Raw genomic sequence first — 24,531 nt, 5'->3', positions numbered from 1 at the left:
CCAGGTTTGGAGACAACACAAATGTATTGGGGCAGGCCCTGTAAAAGCCAGCGCTGAAAGGAAATGGTGTTTGTGCTTCATATCCACAACAGAGCACACTGGGAATCCTCGCAATTGACGATGATGTCTTCCTGTGCAGGTAGAAGGGAAATAATCCAAAGTGACAAATGGATCCGGCCAAGGCTGCGGGAGAGACAAGCCCTTGTTCTGCAATACACGGTTGCTTCTCCAAGCTTCTGCAGGGCAGGGTCCTCCAAGCACAGTGCTCTGGGACCGGGGATCTCCTTGCATGCTTCCCTGGGTCCTGTCTTCTCCGAGGTTAGGTCTATCTGGATAACGCAGATTTTATAAATAAACCACACTCTGCTGGCCTTTTTTTGTGCTGCTCTGATGATAGGTGAGGTAATTTCATAATCTACCTCCAAATCAGATAAGCCCCTCGGTGAAATGCACGGAATCAATGTGGAAGGAGCGAGGAGGCAAAATTAAAGATAAAGGCTTTATCTGCATCATCTGTACTCTGAGAATGAGGCACATTTTTAAACTGGAGCTATGCTTCCAAACCCTCCAGGATCTGCACTTCGCACAAGGAGTCAATGAAGTGGACAGCAGGACTGGGGCAGGGCCAGCCTGTGGGAAAGGGGAAAGGAGGGCCCCATGTGGAGGTAGGGCCCTGAGTCCTGGGAACAAAGACTGTTGGGCCACTGAGCAGACCCTCCTCCTCCCACTTCCTCCCAGAAGGGAACTGCTGAGGAAAAGCTTCCACAAGTATGACCCTGGTTTCGATGCTTACAGCATAGACCTTGCTCAGAAGGAATTGATAAATCTAAGAGGAAAAACTATAAAAATAAAAATCAGAAAGAGAAGGAGCTACGGGTTCCAAGAGCACAGGGGTGGTGAGATGCCATGAAGCGTCTGCCCCACGGCCTCTTGGCGCTCTCGGGCATTTGTAATTCCACATGATATAGCTAGGCACAGCATTCATGACCTGAAGGCTGTGACTCAGCGTCCTCCATGGGGGAAACAAAAATATATGTTTTGTTGACCCCCCCACTGGCCAATCAGCCAACCCGACTTGCATCTTAGGGGCAGGTTTTTGTAGGCTGCTCACAGACTCCCAAATGCCCCACTGCCGGATGCCCAAAGAGGAACCGCTTGCCCCAGCGGCTGTCAGCAACAGACAGAAGCCATCTTCCTTCAGACCATGGTATTGCACCACTCGGCCTTCCCAAACTGGCAAGCCCAGGCGTAGGGTGTAGCTCCCGAGTTTCAGGGTAGCACGCTTAGAGTTGGTGAATAATGGAAGAGAGAAAAGGAGAGAAGAACCACACACAGACACAGAAGCATAAGCCAACAGAGGGAAGCCCCATACACAAAATCCTCCAGACCCAAAGAAGGTTGAGGACACGCAAGTGAAGATGGGCTGAAACCAATCCTCAGAGATCTCAAATGCCATTAGGGAGCAGGGACGGTGAGGGTCTTGGGGGGAAAAGGGGCCCACCGACATTTTCTGTCAGGCATTGTTTTTTCATTCCAAACCAATCAGGAGGAAGGAAATAGCACTGGTGTGTTGCTCAAGGCTGCTTTGTCAAACGGGTGGCGAGGGGAGCAGGGAGGGAGACTGGCCCAGCGTCAGAAAGACCAGCTCTGTGACCTCTCATGAGCTGCGGTCCTCAACCCACATGGTTTTCCCACGTCTCTTCCCCATTCTGACCTCAGCCCAGCCTGGAAGCCACACTCAGCCATTTTGACAATGTGATTGCTCCCTGCCCCCACTCAGCCCCTGCCTTGTCCTTCTGCAGCTCTCCTGCCTAGTCCTGGAACTGTGTCCTTTCCCTGTTCCGCTCCCCTGCTGCTGAGCGCGACAGGAAAAGCAAGTTCTTACTAGAGCCCATCAAAATTCAAGCAGGGGGCCTGTGTTTGTTACTCCTTCTTAAAAATCCCTGAAGTGGCTGATCCAAATGTCTTACCGCCTTCCTGCCCTCAGACCCACTCCCAACACACTTTGTCCTTGAATGTGGCCTTGCTTGCTGCTTTACCAAGAGCCCATCTGATTGTTTTCCACAGGAAAAAAAATCTCTCTTTTCCTTCCCTTTCTTTCTCCATGCCTCTCCCGGGGAGGGAGAGCCCTTTCTCAAGAAGGCTACCCCTTTTCCCCTTCCCATCTCCCTCAGCCTTCACTTGCTTACATTTCCCATCTCCCAGTCTCTCCCAGCGACTCCCACTCGCCTGCAGTCAGGCTGGGTCACCTGCTTCTCTCCCAGGTCCTAATACTCCGCCTTTGCCCTCCCTTTCAAGTGCACTGAAAGAGGCCCTGACATCTCCACTGCTTCCCCACTCACTCCTCATTGGCCCCTCATCTCCTTCCTCACAGGCAAGGCTCAGGAATGACCCCCCCAACCCCACAAGGAGGACTCACCTCTCTCCTCAGCGCCCCCCTCAGAGGCTCTCAGCCCTCAACCTCCATGCAGCGTTGACTCTATTGACCACCCTCCTCTTCAAGGGCCCACGGTTTTCCTGCTATTTCACCATCCTGAGTGTCCCATTGCCTCTCTGACCATCCTTCTGGGTCCCTTTTCACTGGTTTCTTTCCCCCACTCCTTAAATCTGAGAGCTCCCCAAGGTCCTGCCCCCGGTTGTCTTCTCCGGCCGGGTTTCTTGCTTCACCCCTCTGCAGAAAGCTCACCATCTGTCTCTGCACCTCTGACCTCTCACCAGAGCCCCGATCCATATTCCTAGCTGCCTTGAAGATCTTTCCACCTAGAGGGAGGGAGAAGAGGGAAGGATGGAAGGGAGGATGGAAGGGTGGGAGGGAGGGAAGGAGGAAAGAAGGAAAAGAAAGGAGAGGAGGGGGAGAGGAGAAGAGAGAATACAAGGCAGGTGTGCAGGGAGTGGGGAGGAGGATAGGGAGGGGGAGTGGAGAGTGAGGGAGAGAGCATCAAGGGAAGGAGAGAGGGGGTATATTTGGTTTACACTGTTGCTCTCACAAACGACCACGTATTTACGGCTTAAACACTAGAGATTTATCGCTTTAAAGTTCTGGAGACCAGAAGTCCAAAATGGGTCAGCAGGACCGTGTTGCTTTCAGAAGCTCCAAGGGAAAGAAGCCATTTCCTTGCCTTTCCCAGCTTCTAGAGGCTGCCTGCATCCCTTGGTTGATGGCCCCTTCCTCCACCTTCAAAGCCAGCATGCGGTCTCTTCAAATCTGTGTCCACCTGACCCTCCAGCCTCCCTCTTACAAGGACTCTCATGATTACGGCCAGGGCTCACCTGGAGAATCTACTTAATCATATCAGCAAAGCTTCTTTTGTCATCTAAGGTAATACAATCATGGGATCTGGGGATAAGACCCGGACATTTTGGGGTGGGGGTGTGTAATTATTATTCTGTCTACTGCCGGGAAGGAAGGAGGAAGGTGAGGAGAGAGGGAAGGAAGAAGAAATCCACTCCAGACTCCAGCGCTCCTCCACGCCACTTGTCCTGATTTTTCAACTAGCCGTTCTCTCTTCCAACTCGGCTCCCCAGCTGGCCTTGGCTTTGGCTCTCATGGGGCTCTGGGAGAAGCTAGGATATAAGTTCCTTGAGGCAGGAATTGTCCCTTGCTCGTCACCTTCCTCGGCAGCCACTCACAATGCCTCCCTCGTGCAGAGCACGGGCTCAGGAATATTTGTGGGCCTGGATTGAATTGTTGAAAGCACAGCTTCCCTGCCTGCGCCTGCCCTTGTGGCCTTCGCTGACAGCCTGGAGATTAACTGCCTAATGAATAAAGTCGCTGAGCCTGGCCCAGCTGTGCCTTTCCGAGTGTGTTGGGGTTTGCTTTGCCAAGTGCAGATGATTGCCCCTGTCGTTCGTTTCTCAAGCACCCGACCTGCCGAGCCGGGGCAGGCAGGGCCACCTGATCGCAGCCACAGCTGCCCGTAAGTGACATGAGACATAATGCTGGCCTCCAAAGCTGCCAACTGCCAGGCTGCAGGGGCCCAAGGCAGGGCTGTCACCACTCACCTGGATGGTTCCAGATGGCCTCTCCCCACCCCAACTCCCACCACCCATGTTTAGCCGGGGCTGGTAGGGTTTTAATAAAGATGTGGCTATGGATGCACGAAGGTTGTCTGCACGTTTTTCTTTTTAAAGAGTCAAGAATATACATAATTGCAGGAACATTAGCTCAGATGTGACATGAACTTTCAGACAAGGAGTCTCACCCCAGCACTGAGGCCCCAGATGTGTGGTTTGAGATGCCCTGGAATGCAGCCCATAATGAGTCCCAGGGAGCAGCCCCAAGGCTGGCACCGAGGCAGCTGGCCAAGGGGGCTTCCATCTTTGGATGCAGCTCTAAGGGGAGCCTCACGGGCATCCGGGAGGACCTGACAAGGCCACCCAGCACGGCCCCTGTGGCCTGAGGCACAGTTCCCAGAACAGTCACAACCCAGGAATGAGGGCTCCCCGCTGCCAACCTGCAGCACTTCTTGTCCACACCTCCTTCTGGCAGCCTCGCACCTTGTCCCCACAGAGAGTGGGATGCTGTCTCCTGGGGCTCCCTGCTTCACCCTTTCTTTCTCTCTCTCTCGTAATCATCACCCCTTCCAAGGACACCTTCCCCAGACCCTGGTGAGAAACCCAAAGTGAAATGAAGAGAGAGTGAAAAGAGAAACCTGATCCGAGAGCAACAGGAGTGGTGAAACTCTTCTGAAAGCAAAAAAAAAATCCTCTTGTGTTTGTGAATCATCCACTCATTCATTCAACAAGCAGGCACCAAGTGTCTACAACCAGCAACAAGTGTTCTGGGTGCTGGGAAACAGCACGATACAAAACAGATCCCAATCGCTGCCCCCGTGGAGTGGGAGACCAAAATAAACAAGATAAGTAAAATGGACGCATACAAGACAGCAGTAAGTGCAAAAGGAAAACGGTAAACACACAAGGTGGGTGGGAAGTGCAGAGGAGGCTCCCACTCCAGCTGGACGTGGTCAGGTACACGGAAGGCCACGCTGACCAACCTCCAACAATGCTTTCAGAGCCGGCGTGAATCCATTTCACTTTCCGGATCCCTGAGTTCCCTGGTCTCGAGCTTCTGCCTTCCCTCCCAGTTCTGTGCATGTTCCACTACATTCCTGCTGCCTGGGAGTTCGCTCAACTGGACTGCAGTAACCGCAACTACAAACAGTATGTACTATTTGTAGAAAAGGCCTCACACTTGGTCTGGGGATGATTCCCAAACCCAGGGAAGCCAGGCAGCAGCTGGGAACGTCCCCTTGAATAACCCCCTGCAAGCCCAGCAAGGCAACGCCTGAAGATGCTCCTCAAAACCCTGAGACACTGAAGGACACTTAATGTCCAGTGAAGGGAGCAGGGGTACCCAAGTAAGCTAAGCATCCACTCAATGAAGGATGAAATCACCACTCTGCAGTGTAACGGGGTTTCGCAACCTCAGCACTATTGACATTTGTGGCCAGAGAATTCTTTGTGGTAGGGGTTGTCCTGGGCACTGTAGGAGGTTTAGCAACATCCCTGACCTCTACCCACTAGAAGAAGGTAGCACTATCACCTAGTTGTGACAACCAAAAATGTCTCCAGATATGGCCAAATATCTCCTGTGGGGGCAAAATCACCCCCCAGCTGAGAAACACTGCATTGTAAATATGAAATCTATGTCAAAATATGGGGAAAATGCATAAAAAAACTAGAACAGGGTGACAATTTCTTCCTCACACATGAATTTATTCCTACCATCTTACAAAGGTATACAACTAATCACATTTTGTTAGACATTTAATGATTTGCCTTTTTTTAAAACAAATCAGAAATAAATGAAAGCAAGAATGTTGCAGAAAATCTGGAGCATATTGTCCCTATAGTAGAGAAACATACACACAATAAAAAAAAAACCTCTAAACTGTACCTTCTCTATGATTATTATGACATAAAAACATGAAAATAGTTGGAGTTGCCAGGGTAGCAGGATTGTGGGTAAATTTTTGTTTTCTGCTTCAATGTTTCAGTGTGGTTATGAAATTATATAGGAAAGTAATTACATTTTTTAAATCTCTCACAGCAATAAGGCTCTCTGACGGCAACAGTGATGGAGAGCCGTGGGCTTGGTGGGCATCTATGGGATTTTGTTAATGATGGTAGAATTCAGAGCAGGAAAGTCTGCCCTTGCAGTTGCAGGGTAGCTCATTCCTTCAAAAGAACAATTTGCCAGGCAGTGGGAGGTGCAGAATTTAGCCAAGAGAATGAAGGAAATGATACCACTATCATTGACATATAAAAGACAAAACTCCAAACCTCCAGGTGTGAATCTAAAGGTGACTCTTCTGAAGGGAGAGCTTATGGGGACATTGGGACCCTATTTAGGAAACTGTACATCTCTCTGGACTTTCTGGGCAGATTTCATGCTTGTTCCAAGAGTCCACTGCAGCTCCCACTGCCTTAAAACTGACACAAATGTTCACAAGTCACTTCTTTCCTTTACACATGACAGCATAACTGGCTCTGGGCTGGAACAACCAAAAGTCTTTGCTGATGACCAGGGGTAACAAAGTGGGGGGAAAAATACCAAAAATCTGGGTCATCTCTCATAAAATACTACTTACTCCTTTTCAGTTAGCAGAGCACCAGAACACTCACCTCCTGCCTGTCTCTCCGTCACCTTAGCATGGCAGCCACCATCCTCAATCTCCACCAGGCAGGGTATAATCCTAGACATAGTCATTCTTCAGTCCGGACAGAATAGGGGGTTGAGTTCTCTCCACTGTCACGGTTTGGTTCCTGATTAAGAATCTCTTTCCAAATTGAGAGATGTCAGGAATGATTTCACAAGATCATGCATACCCAGAAGAAGGCCACCTTAATTTTGTGGGCCCCAACTGAGTAGCCATGTCAGAAAACTACTTCATACAGCCCCAGTATTCACTTAACAGATGCTCACATGCAATAACAGAGTGTGGCTGCTGTGTAATAACCTGGAAAGTGACTTCACATTATTCCTATATTCCTGGCCCATCAATTTCTATCACTTTCTCTGGTACCTTACAGATGCTCATAACTCTCATCCAACATAGCACCTGGCAGGGGCATCTTCCTATGAACTGGCAATGAATTAGTGCAAGGAAACAGGACAAAGCAGGGCAGTGCAAGACAAGAGTTCAGTGCGCCTGTTATGGATAGATAGATGGCTTGGGTTCAAATCCCATCATTTGAGATTTGTCTGTCAGTTATCTATCAGTTAGTTATCTAACATGGAAAAGTATGTTTTCACTTTTTTGTACATCAATTTCTTGACCTACAATTTGTGGATTGGAATGGTGACGATGTTGATGATGGTGGTGGTGATGATGACGATGGTGATGGTAGTGATGGTGGTGATGATGACGGTGATGGTGATGATAGTGGTGGTGATGGTGATTATGATGATGGTGATGGTAGTGGTGGTGCTGGCGATTATGATGGTGACGGTAATAGTGGTGATGACGGTGGTGATGGTGGTAATGATGGTGGCTGTGATGAGGTGATGATGATGATGGTGATGGTGGTGGTGATGGTAATGATGACAATAATGATAGCAGTGGTAGTGATGGTGGTGGTGATGATGGTGACAATAGTAGTAGTGATGGTGATTATGATGATAGTGATAGCGATTATGATGGTGATGGTAATAGTGGTGATGGTGGTGGTGATGATGATGATGATGGTAATGGTGGTGATGGTGGTGATGATGGTGGTGGTGATGATGATGATGACGGTAATAGTAGTGATGATGATGGTGATGGTGGTGATGATGGTAATAGTAGTGATGATGATGGTGATGATAACATAGTTATAAGGAGTAGTTCAAATAAACCATACAAAGCCCCTAGCTTATAGTATGCACTCAAATGCCAACTGCAACTTCAGAGCCACTTACTTACTGTGTGATCTCATTATACTCACCTGCCTTCTCTGCCCCTAGCTTCTTGGCTGAGAAATGAAGTAACTATCCTTATTGCTTTGAGCTGTCATGAAAAAAACTTTATTATAGTTATGTTTAGACTCTACAGTGAGTTCCTAAATTACACCAACCTGTCACTCCAATGACCCTCGTTAGAAAGCCAGAGGTATGAAAATAATAAATAAATAAATAAATAAATAAATAAATAAATAATAAATAAATAAATAAGAAAGCCGACAGTCTGGATCAGCAACAGCGCTCTAGCTAGACACACAAAGCTCAGCTTAGCAGGAGAAAAAAATGCAGAAAGGAACATAAACAATACGTTGCTTTGTCTTCTAAGTAAAAGGATCCTTCTGATACAACAGAGTCAGAACAACCTCCTTACTCAATAGAGGGTCAGTAATGTTTTATTGCCATGGTTGACCATGTCCACACCCACCCATGGTGTCTCCATAACTTCACACAGCATGTCCCACCCCTGTGACCAATGGGCCTCTGTACTTTCCTTCTTGCAGAGGGACAAGTTCTGGGTCAGGCAGCAAATCCATGCGTAGGATTACACAAGGATAGAAATCCCAGTAGAGTTACTGTAGTTGGGGGTGAGCATCCAGCATTTCTGCCGCAGATCCTTCCATGGCTTTGGTCTTATAAATAAATGCCAAGTAGATTAAACTAAGCTTACCTACCGCTGGATGTACACAAAATCTAAGGTGTGCCACTTCTATTTGCTGATCCTCAGTTCCCTTTATTGCTTTGGATGTGCTAAATCCTCCCTGTATCATGTCACATTACCCTGTGAGTAAAGTTAGGTCATGTGACACCTGTTGAGCTTTAGGATGTGGAAAGAGGAGCCATAGAGAAGGTGAGGGCCACGCTCCAGCAACACACTTCCCGAATGAAGGACAGAAGAATTGGCTTTGGCTTTCCCTAGGCAAACAGAAGCCCTGAATAACATGTAGGGCCAAGAGACAAGACCCCTTCTGCTAGAGGCTCTGTAATCACAGTAACTCCACTGAGAGTTAACAGAGTCCCCCACAACCCCAAACGTCCCCTGCCTCCAGTCTAGGGCCCTGGAAGATGGCAACCCCACTTCACCCCCATTCCCTGCGACACTGTGGCATGGGCAGCGATGATTCTATTGGTAGAGAGATAGCCCAGTCAGGATTCCACCAGAGAAACAGAACCAGTAGGAGATATGTATTAAGAGATTTATTGCAAGAAATTGGCTTACGTGATTGTAAGGGCTGGCTAGGCAAGTCTAAAATCCATAATGTAAGCCATCAGAAAGGACAGGCTGGAACTCTGGGGCAGGAGCTGATGCTGCTGTCCACAGGCAGAATTTCTTCTTCAGAGAAACCTGAATTCTGCCCCTTAAGGTCTTTCAACTGACTGAATTAGGCCCACCCAGATTATCTGGGATAATCTCCTTTACTTAGGGTAAACTGATGATAGACTTTATTCACATCTACAAAATACCTTCATAATAGCACCTAGATTAGTGTTTGATTAAGTAACTGGGGACTCTAGCCTAGCCAACTCAACACATAAAAACTGACCATCACAGACCATATAATTTACCATCCAAACTGCGATACTCTTGAGAGTGAAAGGAAGAGCTATGCATGATTATGTCAGAACAAGCACAAACTGAGACAGTCACAAGCAAATTGGAACATATGGTCGCCATATCCATGGGATGCTTAAATCTGACTTACAAAGTCCCCCTGTGTCTTAACAAGGCTCAGGAAACAAATATTTTCCCACATGACAGAAAATGTTGAAGCCATTATATATGAGCTAGCAGACCTAGAAGACAAGGAAAGCTATAGCAGAAAGCAAAAGACCAAAGACCCAGGAAGATTACAGATAACTCAGACAGTACCAGCTCCTATCTAGCTTCTCCCCAATTCATGTACCTAAACGGCTCTCAACAAAGTGACCAATGACCTCTACTTAACTAGGAGGAAGCAGCATTTGGCAGGGGTCGAAGATATGGGATTCTGGAGTCATATTCCCTCATTCAAATTACTTGCTGTGTGACTTTGTGCAAGTTATATAAGCTCTCTGTGCTTGGTTTCCTTATGTGGAAAACAGGGACGACGAGTTTCACACAAAGGTGTTAGAGTAGTTCCCAGTAATGTGAACTATCACCACCATTACATCTAAAAGACACATTTCATCCTCATCCTGTCTCACCTGTCAGCCACCCCGTCCTTGCTGAAACGCTGTCATTTCCTGGCTTCCATGAAACAATGTCATCCTGACTTTCTTCCTGATTCTCTGGTCACTCCTCAAGCCACGCTTTCTTCTCAGTCTCATCCACACCTGTGAATTTGGTAACCACCTCCTGACTCTCAAACCCCTTTCTCCAGGTCAGACCTTGCTTCCAAGCTTCAGACTCACTCCCACCTGCCTACTCAACACTGCCTCCTTGATGCCTCCAAAGCTCTTAAGTTCAACATGTCTAAAACTGAACTTATGATCTTCTCCCCTTAAAAAACTGGCTCTCCTCCTTGGTTCTCCCACACCACCATCACCCATCCCATCCCACTAATCAGAAGTGGTCCTTTCCATCACCCCCTCCATCCAATCGACCTCCCAGTTCAATCAGTTTCACCTCCTAAATGATACATGAGAGATCAAAAGTGCACCCAGTCCTCAGCCTCCCCACTATCACCAATCTAACTGAATATTCTTCCATGTCCTGCCTTTACTATTATTGTACCCTGACTGTTCTCTCCACATCCACTCTGGCTCCCCTCCAACTCATCCTCATTGGTAGGCCTGACCTACACTCATACAACATACACATATAACATACACACACTCGCCCTCATGCGCACACAGTTTTAAAATCTTTTGTCACCTCCCATTGCTCTTGGGATTAGACACCAAAATCCTCACTGTGGCCCCCCAAATCCCTGCCCAGTCTGGCTCCCGCCTGCTTTTCCAGCCTCCCTTCATACCATTCTCCCTTTATTCTTAGCTCCAGTCACTTTGGCATTTTTTCAGTCCTTGACTAAATGTGCTGTGCACCTCCCACCCCAGGGTCTTTGCACATGCTATTTCTTCTATCAGGAATACACTAATCCTATTCTTAACTGTGGTGTCTTTCTAATCCAAGCTCAAATTTCTTTTCTTCAGGAACCCCTTCCTAAACGATTTTCCAACTCCACCCTTTCACATTTAGATCATTTCCCTTGTTATACGCTCTCAGAGAACCATGCTCTCAGCCCTCAGGGCATGCATTCAGTTTGGAATTACATATTCATTAATGTAATGACTTGTCATGAATAGACATTTTTCCAGAGAAGACATACAAATGGCCAACAGACACATGAAAAGATGCTCAACATCACTTATTATCAGGGAAATGCAAGTCAAAACTACAATGAGATATCACCTGACACCTGTCAGAATGGCTAAAATCAACAACACAAGAAACAACAGGTGTTGGTGAGGATGTGGAGAAAGGGGAACACTTCTGCGCTGTTGGTGGGAATGCAAACTGGTGCAGCCACCCTGGAACACAGTATGAAGGTTCCTCAAAAATTAAAAATAGAACTACCCCACAATCCAGCAATACACTACTAGGTATTTACCCAAAAAACACAAGAACACTAGGAGTAGCTTCAAGATGGTGGAGGAGTAGGGGATCCTGGTTCCGTCTGGTCCCTGGAAATCAGCTAGATAGTTATCAAACCATTCTGAAAACCTGCAAAATCGACCAAAGATCTGAGAAAAGAATTGCTACAATTCTACAAATAGAAAAGTGACTACTTTCTGCAAGGTAGGAGGTGCAGAGAAGTGAATCCAAGGTGATATATGAGAAGATAAACCATGGGGGGAGGGAGCCTCCACAAGCCGGCTACCAGAAAGTGATACAGCAGCGGAGCACAAAAACAGAACTTTTAGTTTACCTAAAAGGCACACAGGAGGCAAAGCAGGGCAGAATCCTAGGTGGTCTCAGGATCCCTGGGGTCACAGAAAGAACAGGGTGCCTGAGTGCAGAAGACTTCCCAGGCATCAGAGCAGGGAAGCCAGCGCAATCAACAAGCCCCAGAGTGGCCTCTCAGCTAGGTGTTGCCATAAACCACGAACCAAGGCTCAATCCGGCAACCGCTCTCCGAGCAGGGGTCCAGCAAGCAGCAGAACCCAGGCAAGGAGTGGCATGCGTACACGCAGCAGGAGTCCACAAAGTTTGGAGACTCCAAAGAGGGTAGCATGCCTGAAAAAAAAACGCTTGGTCACAGGCTGTGTGAACACAGAGTGTGGATGGAGACTAGGGAGACAAGAGTGATTGACCACTTTTCAAAGAGTAGAGGGCACGAACTTTCAGCTCCTGGGCTACAGATTGGGGTGCTACCATTTTCATCCACCCCACCGGCTCCAGAGCCACTTACACTGAGCCCGGCCCCCTGGCAAAACGGGTGCATTTCCACCCAGGGAAAGATACCTGAGAATCAGTGCAACAGGCCCCTCCCCCAGAAGACCAGCAGGAATGTCCGGCTAATACCAAGTTTACCAATCACACAGAACTGTAAAACTCCAGCTCTTGGGGAAAAAAGTATATACAGTTTGTGGTTTTTTATTATTCTTTAGTCCTTCAGGTTTATATTTTATTATCCTTTTCAAAATTTTCTTATCAATTATTTTTTTAAGTCTTTTTTAATTTTAATTTTTTCACTTACAGTTCATATATATATTTTTCATTTTTGGCTTCCTTCCATTGTATTCAACTCTATTTTCGTACATATGTAAGCTTTTCTTTCTTACCTATTTTAGGACCTAGTTTCTTCTAACAGACCAAAATACACTTAGGATCCAGTTTATTGTTCTGTTCTGCTCTACTTCTTGTTTGATTTTATTCTTATTTTTTTTCTTTTTGGTTTCTGTTCTCTTCTAAGAAATACTAAAGGGGACCCTTTAAGCAAAGAGAGAGACCAAAAGTAACAAAGACCAGAAAGGAAAAGAGACAATATACAGAAACAGTGACTCTACAGGTAATACAATGGCACTAAATTCATATCTTTCAATAATTACTCTGAATGTAAATGGACTAAATGCTCCAATCAAAAGACATACGATATCAGATTGGATAAAAAAAAAAGACCCATTGATATGCTATCTACAAGAGATTCATTTTAGACCCAAAGACACCTCCAGATTGAAAGTGAAGGGGTGGAGAACCATTTATCATGGTAATGGACATCAAAAGGAAGCTGGGGTAGCAATCCTTATATCAGACAAATTAGATTTTAAGACAAAGACTAACAAGAGATGAAGGGGGACAGTATATCATAATGAAAGGGTCTATCTAACAAGAAGAGCTAACAATTATAAATATTTATGCCCCTAACTTGGGAGCAGCCAATTATATAAACCAATTAATAACAAAATTAAAGAAATAATTGATAATAAAACAATAATAGTAGGGGACCTTAACACCCCACTCACAGCAATGGACAGATCATCTAAGCAGAAGATCAATAAGGAAACAAGGGCTTTGAATGACACACTGGACCAGATGGACTTCACAGTTATATTCAGAGCATTTCATCCTAAAGCAAAAAAATGCACGTTCTTCTCAAGTGCATATGGAACATTCTCCAAAACAAATCACATGCTGGGTCACAAATTAGGTCTCAACTGGTACCAAAGGATTGGGATTATTCCCTGCATATTCTCAGACCACAATGCTTTAAAACCTGAACTCAATCACAAGAGAAAATTTGGAAGGAACACAAATACATGGAGGTTAAACAGCATCCTACTGAAGAATGAATGGGTCAACCAGGAAATTAAGAATTTTAAAAATTCATGGAAGCAAATGAGAATGAAAAGACAACAACAGTTCAGAACCTTTGGGATGCAGCAAAGGCAGTCCTAAAAGGGAAGTATATAGCAAAAGAAGCCTTTCTCAAGAAACAAAAGTATCAAATACACAACCTAACCTTACACCTAAAGGAGCTGGAGAAAGGACAGCAGATAAAGACTAAATCCAGCAGGAGAAGAGAAATAATAAAGATTAGAGCCAAAATCAATGAAACAGAAACCAAAACAACAGTAGAACAGATATACGAAAGTAGGAGCTGCTTCTTTGAAAGAATTAGTAAGAACGATAAACCCCTAGCCAACTTACCAAAGAGGAAGGACCCAAATAAATAAAATCATAAATGAAAGAGGAGAGATGACAACCCACACCAAGGAAATACAAACAATTATAAGAACATATTATGAGCAACTATATGCCAACAAATTAGGCAATCTGTAAGAAACGGATGCATTCCTGGAAATGTATGAACTACCAAAACTGAACCAGGAAGAAACAAAGGACCTGAACAGACCCAAAACCAGCAAAGAAATCGAAGCAGTAATCAAGAATCTCCCAACAGGGGCGCCTGGGTGGCTCAGTCATTAAGCGCCTGCCTTCGGCTCAGGTCATGGTCCCGGGGTCCTGGGATCAAGCCCCGCATCGGGCTCCCTGCTCGGCGGGAAGCCTGTTTCTCCCTCTCCCGCTCCCCCTGCTTATGTTCCCTCTCTCATTATGTCTCTATTTGTCAGATACATAAAATCTTAAAAAAAAAAAAAAAAAAAAAGAATCTCCCAACAAACAAGAGCCCAGGGCCAGATGAATTCCCAGGGGAATTCTACCAAACATTTAAAGAAGACTTGATACCTATTCTTCTGAAGATGTTTCAAAAAATAGGAATAGAAGGAAAACTTCCAAACTCATTCTATGAGGCCAGCATTACCTTGATCCCAAAACGAAAGACCCCACCAAAAAGGAGAATTACAGACCAATATCCCTGATGAACACGGATGCCAAAATTCTCACCAAGATACTAGCCAACAGGATCCAACAGTACATTAAAAGGATTATTCTCCACCACCAAGAGGGATTTATTCCTGGGCTACAAGGGTGGTTCAACATCTGCAAAGCAATCAATGCGATATATCACATGAATAAAAAAAAGGACAAGAACCATATGATCCTCTCAATTGATGCAGGAAAAAGTATTTGACAAAATAAAACAATCTTTCTTGAATAAACCTCTCTGCAGCATAGAGATAGAGGGAACATACCTCAATATCATAAAAGGCATATATGAAAAGCCCACAGCAAATATCATTCTCAATGGGGAAAAACTGAGAGCTTTTCCCCCAAGGTCAGGAACATGACAGGGAAATCCACTCCCACCACTGTTGTTCAACATAGTACTAGAAGTCTTAGCCTCAGCAGTCAGAAAACAAAAAGAAATAAAAGGCATCCAAATTGGCAAACAAGTCAAACTCTCACCCTTTGCAGATGACATGATACTCTATGTGGAAAACCCAAAAGACTCCACCCAAAAATTGCTAGATTCACAGAGGAATTCAGCAAGCTGGCAGGATATAAAATCAATACACAGAAATCAGTTGCATTTCTATATACTAACAATGAGACAGAATAAAGAGAAATTAAGGAATCAGTCCCATTTACAATAGCACCAAAATCCATAAGATACCTAGGAATAAACCTAACCGAAGAGGTAAACGATGTACTCTGAAAACTACAGAACACGTATGAAAGAAATTGAGGAAGACACAAAGAAATGGAATAACATTCCATGCACATGGACTGGAAGAACAAATATTGTTAAAATGTCTATGCTACCCAAAGCAATCTACACATCCAATACAATCCCTATCAATATACCATCAACATTTCTCAAAGAGCTGGAACAGATTATCCTAAAAGACCCCAAAAGCCAGAGGAAAGCTGAAAAAGAAAACCAAAGCTTATGGCATCACAATTCCAGACTTCAGGTTATATTACAAAGCTTAATCAAGACAGTATGGTACTGGCACAAAAACCAACACATAGATCAATGGAACAGAATAGAGAACCCAGAAATGGACCCTCAACTCTATGGTCAACTAATCTTTGACAAAGCAGGAAAGACTATCCAACAGAAAAAACACAATCTCTTCAACAAATGGTGTTGGAAAAATTGGACAGCCACATGTAGGAGAATGAAACTGGACCACTTTCTTACGCCATACACAAAAAATAAACTCAAAATGGATGAAAGACCTAAATGTGAGACAGGAATCCATCAAAATCCTAAAGGAGAACACAGGCAGGAACCTCTTTGACCTCAGCCACAGCAACTTCTTGCTAGACACATCTCCAAAGGCAAGGGAAACAAAAGCAAAAATGAACTATTGGGACTTCATCAGGATAAAAAGCATTTGCACAGCAAAGGAAACAGTCGATAAAACCAAAAGACAACCTACAGAATGAGAGAAGATATTTTCAAATGTCTTATCAGATAAAGGGTTTGTATCCAATATCTATAAAGAACTTACCAAACTCAACACCTAAAAAACTAATAGTCCAGTCAAAAGAAATGGCAGAAGATATGAACAAACATTTCTCCAAAGAAGACATGCAAATGGTCAACAGACACATGAAAAAAATGCTCCACATCACTCAGCATCAGGGAAATACAAGTCAAAACCACAATGAGATACCACCTCATGCCAGTAAGAATGGCTAAAATTAACAAGTCAGGAAACAATAAATGTTGGTGAGGATGCACAGAAAGAGAAACCCTCTTACGCTGCTGGTGGGAATGCAAGCTGGTGCAGCCACTCTGGAAAACAGTATGGAGGTTCCTCAAAAAGTTAAAAATAGAGCTACCCTATGACCCAGCAATTGCACTACTAGGTATTTACCCAAAAGATACAAACGTAGTGATCCGAAGGGGCACCTGCACCCCAATGTTTATGGCAGCAGTGTCCACAATAGCCAAACTATGGAAAGAGCCCAGATGTCCATCCACAGATGAATGGATAAAGAAGATGTGGTGTATATATACGATGGACTATTACTCAGCCATCAAAAAAAAATGAAATCTTACCATTTGCAATGATATGGATAGAACTAGAGGGAATTATGCTAAGTGAAGTAAGTCAATCAGAGAAAGACAATTATCATATGATTTCACTCATTGGTGGAATTTAAGAAACAAAACAGAGAATCATAGGGGAAGGGAGGGGAAAAATAAAATAAGACAAAATCAGAGAGGGAGACAAACCATAAGAGACTCTTAACTACAGGAAACAGGCTGAGGGCTGCTAAAGAGAAGGGGTGGAGGGATGGGGTAACTGGGTGATGGGCATTAAGGAGGGCACATGATGTAATGACCACTGAGTGTTATATGCAACTGATGAAATCACTGAACTCTACTTCTGAAACTAATAATACAGTATATGTTAATTAATTGAATTTAAATTAAATTTAAAAAAAAAGACAAGAACACTCATTCAAAGCATTATGTGCACCCCAATGTTTATAGCAGCATTACCTATGATAGCCAACTCATGGAAACAGGGCCAGTGTCCATGGACTGATGAATGGATAAAGAAGATGTGGTATACATATACAATGGAATATTACTCAGCCATCAAAAAGAACGAACTCTTGCCATTTGCAACGACATGGTTGGAGCTAGTATTATGTATTATGCTAAGCAAAATAAGTCACTCAGAGAAAGATAAAACCATGTGATTTCACTCATATGTAGAATTTAAGGAACAAAACAAATGATCAAAGGGGGAAAAAAGAAGGGAGGGAGAGGGAGAGAGAGAGAGAGAGAGAGAGAAACCAAGAATCAGACTCTTAACTATAGAGAACAAACTGATGGTTACCAGAGGGGAGTGGGTGGGGGGATGGGTTAAACAGGTGATGGGATTAAGGAGTGCGCTTATTCTGATGAGCACCAGGTGATGTATGGAAGTGCTGAATCACTATATTGTACACCTGAAACTAATATTACACTGTATGTTAACTAACTGGAATTTAAATAAAAACTTTTTAAAAATGTGATGACTTGTCTACCTCACTGGACTATAAGCTCCATGAGAGCAGTGACCACGCCTCATCCACTGCATTCCTAGCACCTATCACAATGTGTGCCATATAGCAGGTAAATAAATGGATGAATAAAAATGAATGGATGAACAAACAACCCTGAGAAGCAGGTCCCAACCATTGCCATTTTAGACTCAGGAGCCTGAGCTAGAGGTGGTGCAACGTGACTTACCAGGGATCAAACACTAGTAAGTAGCAAAGCCAAAATTTGAACCCTGTTCTGATGACAAATCGTACAAAATCTTTGCCACTACACAGAGCATTACTTTTTCTGAGAGGCTGATGGTATATGACTAATAATGGAGAGAGTCTGAAAAAGCTTTTTCTGAGAATAAAATTTCTAGACTTGGGCACTGAATTTGTATCAACACACTCAACATAAAAGTCTTTCCTTCTAAAAGGTTATAATAAAGGCTCAAAAGGATTCTTTCACTCAACAGCAATGTCTCCTCTCCCGACTTAAAAATAGCCCCTCTCCTTGGCAGGTCCGGGTCTGTTTCTCTGTAGTTCCTCAAAGCTTACCTGAGAGCAGAGCTCCTCCACTGACTTCAAAAGGAACTTTGAGCTTCCATTAGCCAGAGGAAGCAGGAACACAATGAGAAATGGGTGCTCGGTCCTGGAAGGAGCACAGACTACCAGGAGAGTTGTGTGGGTGGGACAGACGTTAAGCTGCCTTGGGTGGCTTGGTCAACACTGCCTGGGCCTTTTCAGAGTAGAGAATAACATCAGAGTTATTCTGTGTCCCATCCAGAAGGCTGTAGGCTGATTTTCCAGCAATTACCTCCTGAAAATGGGCGGGGGTGGGTTTATTTGTAGAAACAGCAGATCATCTGGTGGTATAGACAGTTACAAATGTGTAGAAAGAACAAGGGCAAAGAAGTCAGGAGACCGTCGTTCCAGTCATGGCTCTATCACTAACCCTCCCAGGAGCTTTAGCCAATCCTGTTGTGCCTTTAGTGGGTTAGTGTTCTCTATGGTAAAACGAGGGAGTCGGGATGAATGGCCTCTAAGACTCCTATCATTATGAGACCCGATGTCTGTCTTCATACAGTGGGTTAGAAATATCATTTCGTTAGGCATCAGAGAGGGTGTTGACATCAAAATGAATTGCTGAATTATTAAGGATTGAATTATTCCTATTGCTGCTGGATGCGTTGGAAATTTTCTAAAAGGATTACAGATCTTGATTTTTTACATTTGTGGAAAATGGGGAAATATGAAATATATACGTCAAACCCCATTTAGATATCTTTCCCAACTTTCTTCCCAGAAAAAGAACTTAGAAGAACAAAGATATGGAAAACACAAAGAATCACCTTCCAGGTGGGCAGACAACACAAGGAACATGGACGCTGATACTGACCAGCCATTCCTGGACCGGGAAACAATTTGCCTGTGGATAATAAGCCCCTAAGCTTTGCATCCCATTTGCCCACATTTCTGTAAGATGCTCTGCTAGACTGCAAGCTACTCGACTTTAAGACGACGTTTTACTCCACTTTGCATCCCTGAAAGAGGACTGCCTTACAAATGAAGTTGGGGCCCAGAATATTGCTCATACTGTCACCAAAGTAATATTTTTTAACACAAACCTCACCATGGCACTTCTTGACATAAAATCCTACAGTGGCCCCACATCTCTCTCGATACCCAAATATTCTTTTTTTTTAATTTTTTTAAAATTCTTTATTTATTGAAGTAATCTCTACACCAGTATGGGGCTCGAACTCATGACCCCAAGATCAAGAGTCACATGTTCTTCCAACTGAGCCAGCAAGGCACCCCAGTACCCATATACTCTCTACCCATTTTTCAATTTCCCTAATGAAGAGAATCACTTGGGGAGCTTGTTATACCCCCCAAAATCACCAGACCCTCTGAGTAAGAATCTCTAGAGAAAAGGCCTGGAGATCTCCTTTTGCTTATTGTTTACTTACTTGTTTTCTTAATAAATCCCCCCACTCTCCAAGATGGCTCATTCATCACCAGAAAAACTGGATACTGCTTCCCTAGAGAAATAAGGGTAAGGATGCTGAATGTAACCTCATTTTTGATAGCATAAAACTGGAAACAACCAGTATCCTCATCAATAGGGAAACAGATAGATAAAATGTAGTATTCATAAAATGGAATTCTATGCAACAGTTAAAATGAATGAACTTGATGTATCAACATGGATAGAGCTCAAAAACAAAGGGGGGGAAAAAAGCAAGATGCAGAATAATGTCTCAGAGTATAATACTTATGTGTGTAAAATATGCTTTCAATGATGTGAAAGGATAAATACCAGATGAACGATCACTGCCTTGGGAAAGGAATGGAGAGAAAGCAATTAGGCAGAAGGTGTTGGTTAAAGGGGCTTTAAATATACCTGTAGTACTTTATTTCTTTTTTAAAAGACAAGAAAAAACATGGCTAAAAGCTAACAGGGTTTTTTTTTAAGATTTTATTTATTTATTTGAGAGAAAGAGAGCGTGCGTGCGTGTGCTCTGCAGGGTGGGACGGGGGGGAGGGGGAGAGGGAGAGAGAATCTTAAGCATGCCCATCAGAGAGCCCGATGCGGGGCTCGATCTCACGACCTTGAGAGCATGCCCTGAGCCGAAATCAAGAGTCAGGATGTTTGACTGACTAAGCCACCTAGGTGCCCCTAAATGCTAACGGTTTTTAAACCCGGGTGGTAGGAATATGGATATAGGTGTCTTATGAACGTATTCTTTATACTTTTTTTAATTCTCAAAATTCACAACAAAGTAGGAACTCTCTAACATGAAACAGAAAACTGTCTGTGATCTGACACTTGCCCTGAATCATCCCCTGCCCTTTGCCTGTGCCTATCCTCTCCCCCCAACACAGGAGTGCAGCCAACTCCCAAGTATCTGCACCCGGGGTTCCCTCTGCCCGTCCTGCCTCCCGAGAGCCCCAATGGCTAGCGAGATTCTTCTTCATGCTTCAATGCCCAGTTCTCCTGCCACCCACCTGGGGACGCGCTCTCCATCCTGCTCTGACAGGGGCAGGTGCTCCCTTTTATACTCTGGCACAGATCTTACTTGAAGGTCCAGCATCCAGCCCAGTGCACACCATCCAGTCTGCACTACAAGAAATCCTTCGGACGAATGAAGGAATGGAACATTCAGTCAATTTCCTATCAGCAAGATTTGTCCACGTGGATACACATTAAATGCCAATTAAAAGAAACAAAGCTATTTCGGGTACATGAGCACCACTCTTCCTTAGTTCTTTGTGCAACAGATAAGAAAAAGGTAAGAGGTAGTTGAGGTAGCCCTCTTCAAACATAGAAAAAGCTCTGAATGGAAAATTGAGAATAACTGCTCCATTTCCACCAAGCACTGAGATAATGAGCCTAAATTATAGCTGGAAAGATGCGGATTAGATATTGAAAAGGACTTAACAAGAACAGCATACTACTGTAGTGGGAAAGAACATGGTTTTGGAGGCAGCCCGTCCTGGCAATAAATCCCAATTCTTCTGCTCAATGGCCGTTTAACTTTGGGCACGTTATGTCCTCGCTCAGAGCCTTGGTGTCTTCACTTCCAGGGCAGATATAATAATACCCACCTTACCTTAATACTACCTCCCAGTAGAGCATTCAAAGGCATAACATATAAAGCCCTTCGCACATAGTAGTTACTCCCCTGGAATCATCATAGAACTAAAATAGGAAATCCCTCTCTCTTGCAACTTTTGAGGTCCAATCACACAACAGTGGTTTAGTAGAAATCCTAACTTGAAGCAGGAGGATGGATTCCAGGAACGCCACAGGACCCTTTGCCCCGTCCTGTAGATTGTGCCATAGAGCCCCAAGGGCAATGCAGGAAAAAGGGTCTTAAACTCCCTTTTTTGGGAGTTAGCCTATCCAGCACAATGAGGTCACGACTTGGGCCAGCTGATTTTTGAGGGCCAGGTATTCTGCAATGGTGTTTTTCTTTATCTCTTTAAAAAGACGTGTCACTTATGGTCCTGATAACAGCCTAGGCTAAAATGTTTAGCATTTTCATTTTAAAAGGTGATACTTAAATTGTCTTTTTAAACTTTCACTGTAAAAGGTGATAGTTAAACTGTCTTCTTTCAGCCCTAACATCAACACCTCCCCTGCTCCCGCCCTGATAATAGGCCCTGGGATTGTGCTAGAATTGCATTTCTCCTCTCCTCTTCTCCCAGTTGGGGACAGAAATGAAGACTTGCTCAAGACTCAGAATTCTTTTCTGTTCCAATTCAGTCATGCTCAGCCCCTAGAAGAGATTCTGACCTGATTCTAACAGCCTTGGTTTATAATGAGATCGGTCTTAACTGCAGCCTACTCCAAGTGGAGAATATGTTTCTTGGAAAACAAGATTGGAATCCACCCCTAATTTGAAAAATACATGATCTGGGATCAATAGGTCCAGCAGAACTAGACAGAAAGGCTGGATTTAAATCCTTCAGTGCCAGGGGACCTGGGTGGCTCAGTCGTTAAGCGTCTGCCTTCAGCTCAGGTCATGATCCCAGAGTCCTGGGATCGAGTCCCACATCAGGCTCCCTGCTCCTCAGGAAGCCTGCTTTTCCCTCTCCCACTCCCCCTGCTTGTGTTCCCTCTCTCGCTGTGTCTCTCTCTGTCAAACAAATAAATAAAATCTTAAAAAAAAAAAAAATCCCTCAGTGCCATCCCACCCCCACCCCTCTCCCCCCCCCCGCCCTCCTCTACTCTTCCCTTCCTCCCTCCCCTCTCCCCTCACCCGTCCCTAGTCCCTAGTGTAATGACAAAGAGGTGTCCTTTCCAGAACTCCTAACAAGGTGTTCCTTTCCCCCATGGAATCATGGCACTCTTTCCACTTGGCTTCCCAGGAAGCGACAGAGAAGGCACTTACTTCCTTCACAGGATGTGACAGGGTTCAATACATAATGAATAAAATGTCATAATAGCTTGATAAAGGCACTTTGTAAAACACATGGAACAAGTAATTAAAAAAAAAAAACTCTAAATGAAGATTCAATTCCAAAGGGAAGAATGCCTTTGGGTTTTTTGACAAAGCAAAATATTCCAAAATTCAATTGTTTAATAGGGCTTTCCCCGGCAGCACTGGCACATATTAATTCTCATTTCAAGGCAGCATGTTTATTTTAGTTCCAACCTACTTTCAATGGTAGGTAATTAGGGAAACTAAAAGTGCATATCTTATTGCTTAATTTAGAGTCTACCACTGTGTTTCTAGGCCTTTCTTGGGATGTGTTTTAATGATTCAGAACGATGAAAGATTTTTATTCAACTTTAACTGCTTGAGAAAGGCAGTGAATAAAAGTCAGGTTATAGATTCTGATTTTTAAAAGAAACCTCGTCCTATTATTTTAAACCCCAGCTTTTGCCCATGCAAGCTAAGCTCTTGTGTAATAAATTCCACCAGAAGTTCTCAGAGCTCCCGACATCCGTGCTCCAGGCATTTCTCTGAAGTCTGGACACTTCACAAGATTCCCACCGGTGTCACCAGGAAAAATTATCTTGGGTGGCCACCATGGAAGCCGCAAATGTCTGTGGAGTATCTTTCTATCTAAAGAGAGGTAAGAAGCCACACCGGGAACAAGAACAATTGTATAGCATCACAAACTCCCCAGGCTGCCAGGGACTTGGAGCAGTACTACCCAACAGAAGCACAATGTCAGGGGGTGGCTCAGGTGGTTAAGCCACTGTCTTAGGCTCAGGTCATGATCCCAGGGTCCCGGGATCGAGTCCTGCGTCAGGCTCCCTGCTCAGCGGGGAGCCTGTTTCTCCCTCTGCCTGCCACTCCCCCTGCTTGTGCTCTTTCTCTCTCTGACAAATAAATAAATAAAATCTTAAAAAGAAAAAGAAAAAAGAAATACAATGTCAGCCCCAATGCAATGTAATTTTACATTCTGTAGTGGCCACATTTTATTAAAGTATACAATACAGTATTATTAAACTGTCATCTTATCATTGGAAGACCCTTTGACCAACATCTCCCCATTTCCTCCACTCCCCAGCCCCTGGCAACCACCATTGTACTGTATCTATAAGTTCCACTATTTTTTTTTTTTTTTAGATTCCACTCATTAGCAATACCACACAGCACTTTCTCTGTCTGGCTTATTTCACTTAGCATAATGGCCTCCAGGTCCATCCATGTAGACACACATGGCACCACTTCTTTCTTTTTTATGGCTGAATAATATTCAATTTTATGTATATTCCACATCTTCTGTGTCCACTTGCCTGTCCACAAATACTTAGGTTGTTTCCATATCATGGCTACTGTGAATAACACTATAATGAACATAGGGTGCAGATACCTCTTCAAGATACTGATTTTGTTTCCTTCAGATATATACCCTTAACTAAAATTAATTCATTTCCTCAGTTGCACTAAGCCCACTTCTAGTACTCAGGGGCCACATGTGGCTGGCTACTGTCAGACAGCATACCCCTAGAGATCTTATAATCCAGGGCCACACAGTGCAGGAATCCTGACCCAGGGCCACCAGATCCTGAACCCCCCCACAACAATGAGACCCCTCCTCCTCCCACAAAGTGGCCCAGCCGAGTGTCAGCTCAGGTGGTTAGAAAGCCCCTCCTTCATAAGTGTTGAGCTGAAAACTGCTGCCCTGTCATTTCCATCTCCAGATCCTAGCTCTGCTTTCCAGAAAGTCTGTGCCCTCCCTGGGGGGTGATGGG

The sequence above is a fragment of the Eumetopias jubatus genome, unplaced genomic scaffold, assembly GCF_037043125.1.
Source record: "Eumetopias jubatus isolate StellerSeaLion01/CBP00866 unplaced genomic scaffold, mEumJub1_p1.0 scaffold_3, whole genome shotgun sequence".
Classification (NCBI taxonomy): domain Eukaryota; kingdom Metazoa; phylum Chordata; class Mammalia; order Carnivora; family Otariidae; genus Eumetopias; species Eumetopias jubatus.
Note: the sequence above shows the minus strand (reverse complement) of the source record.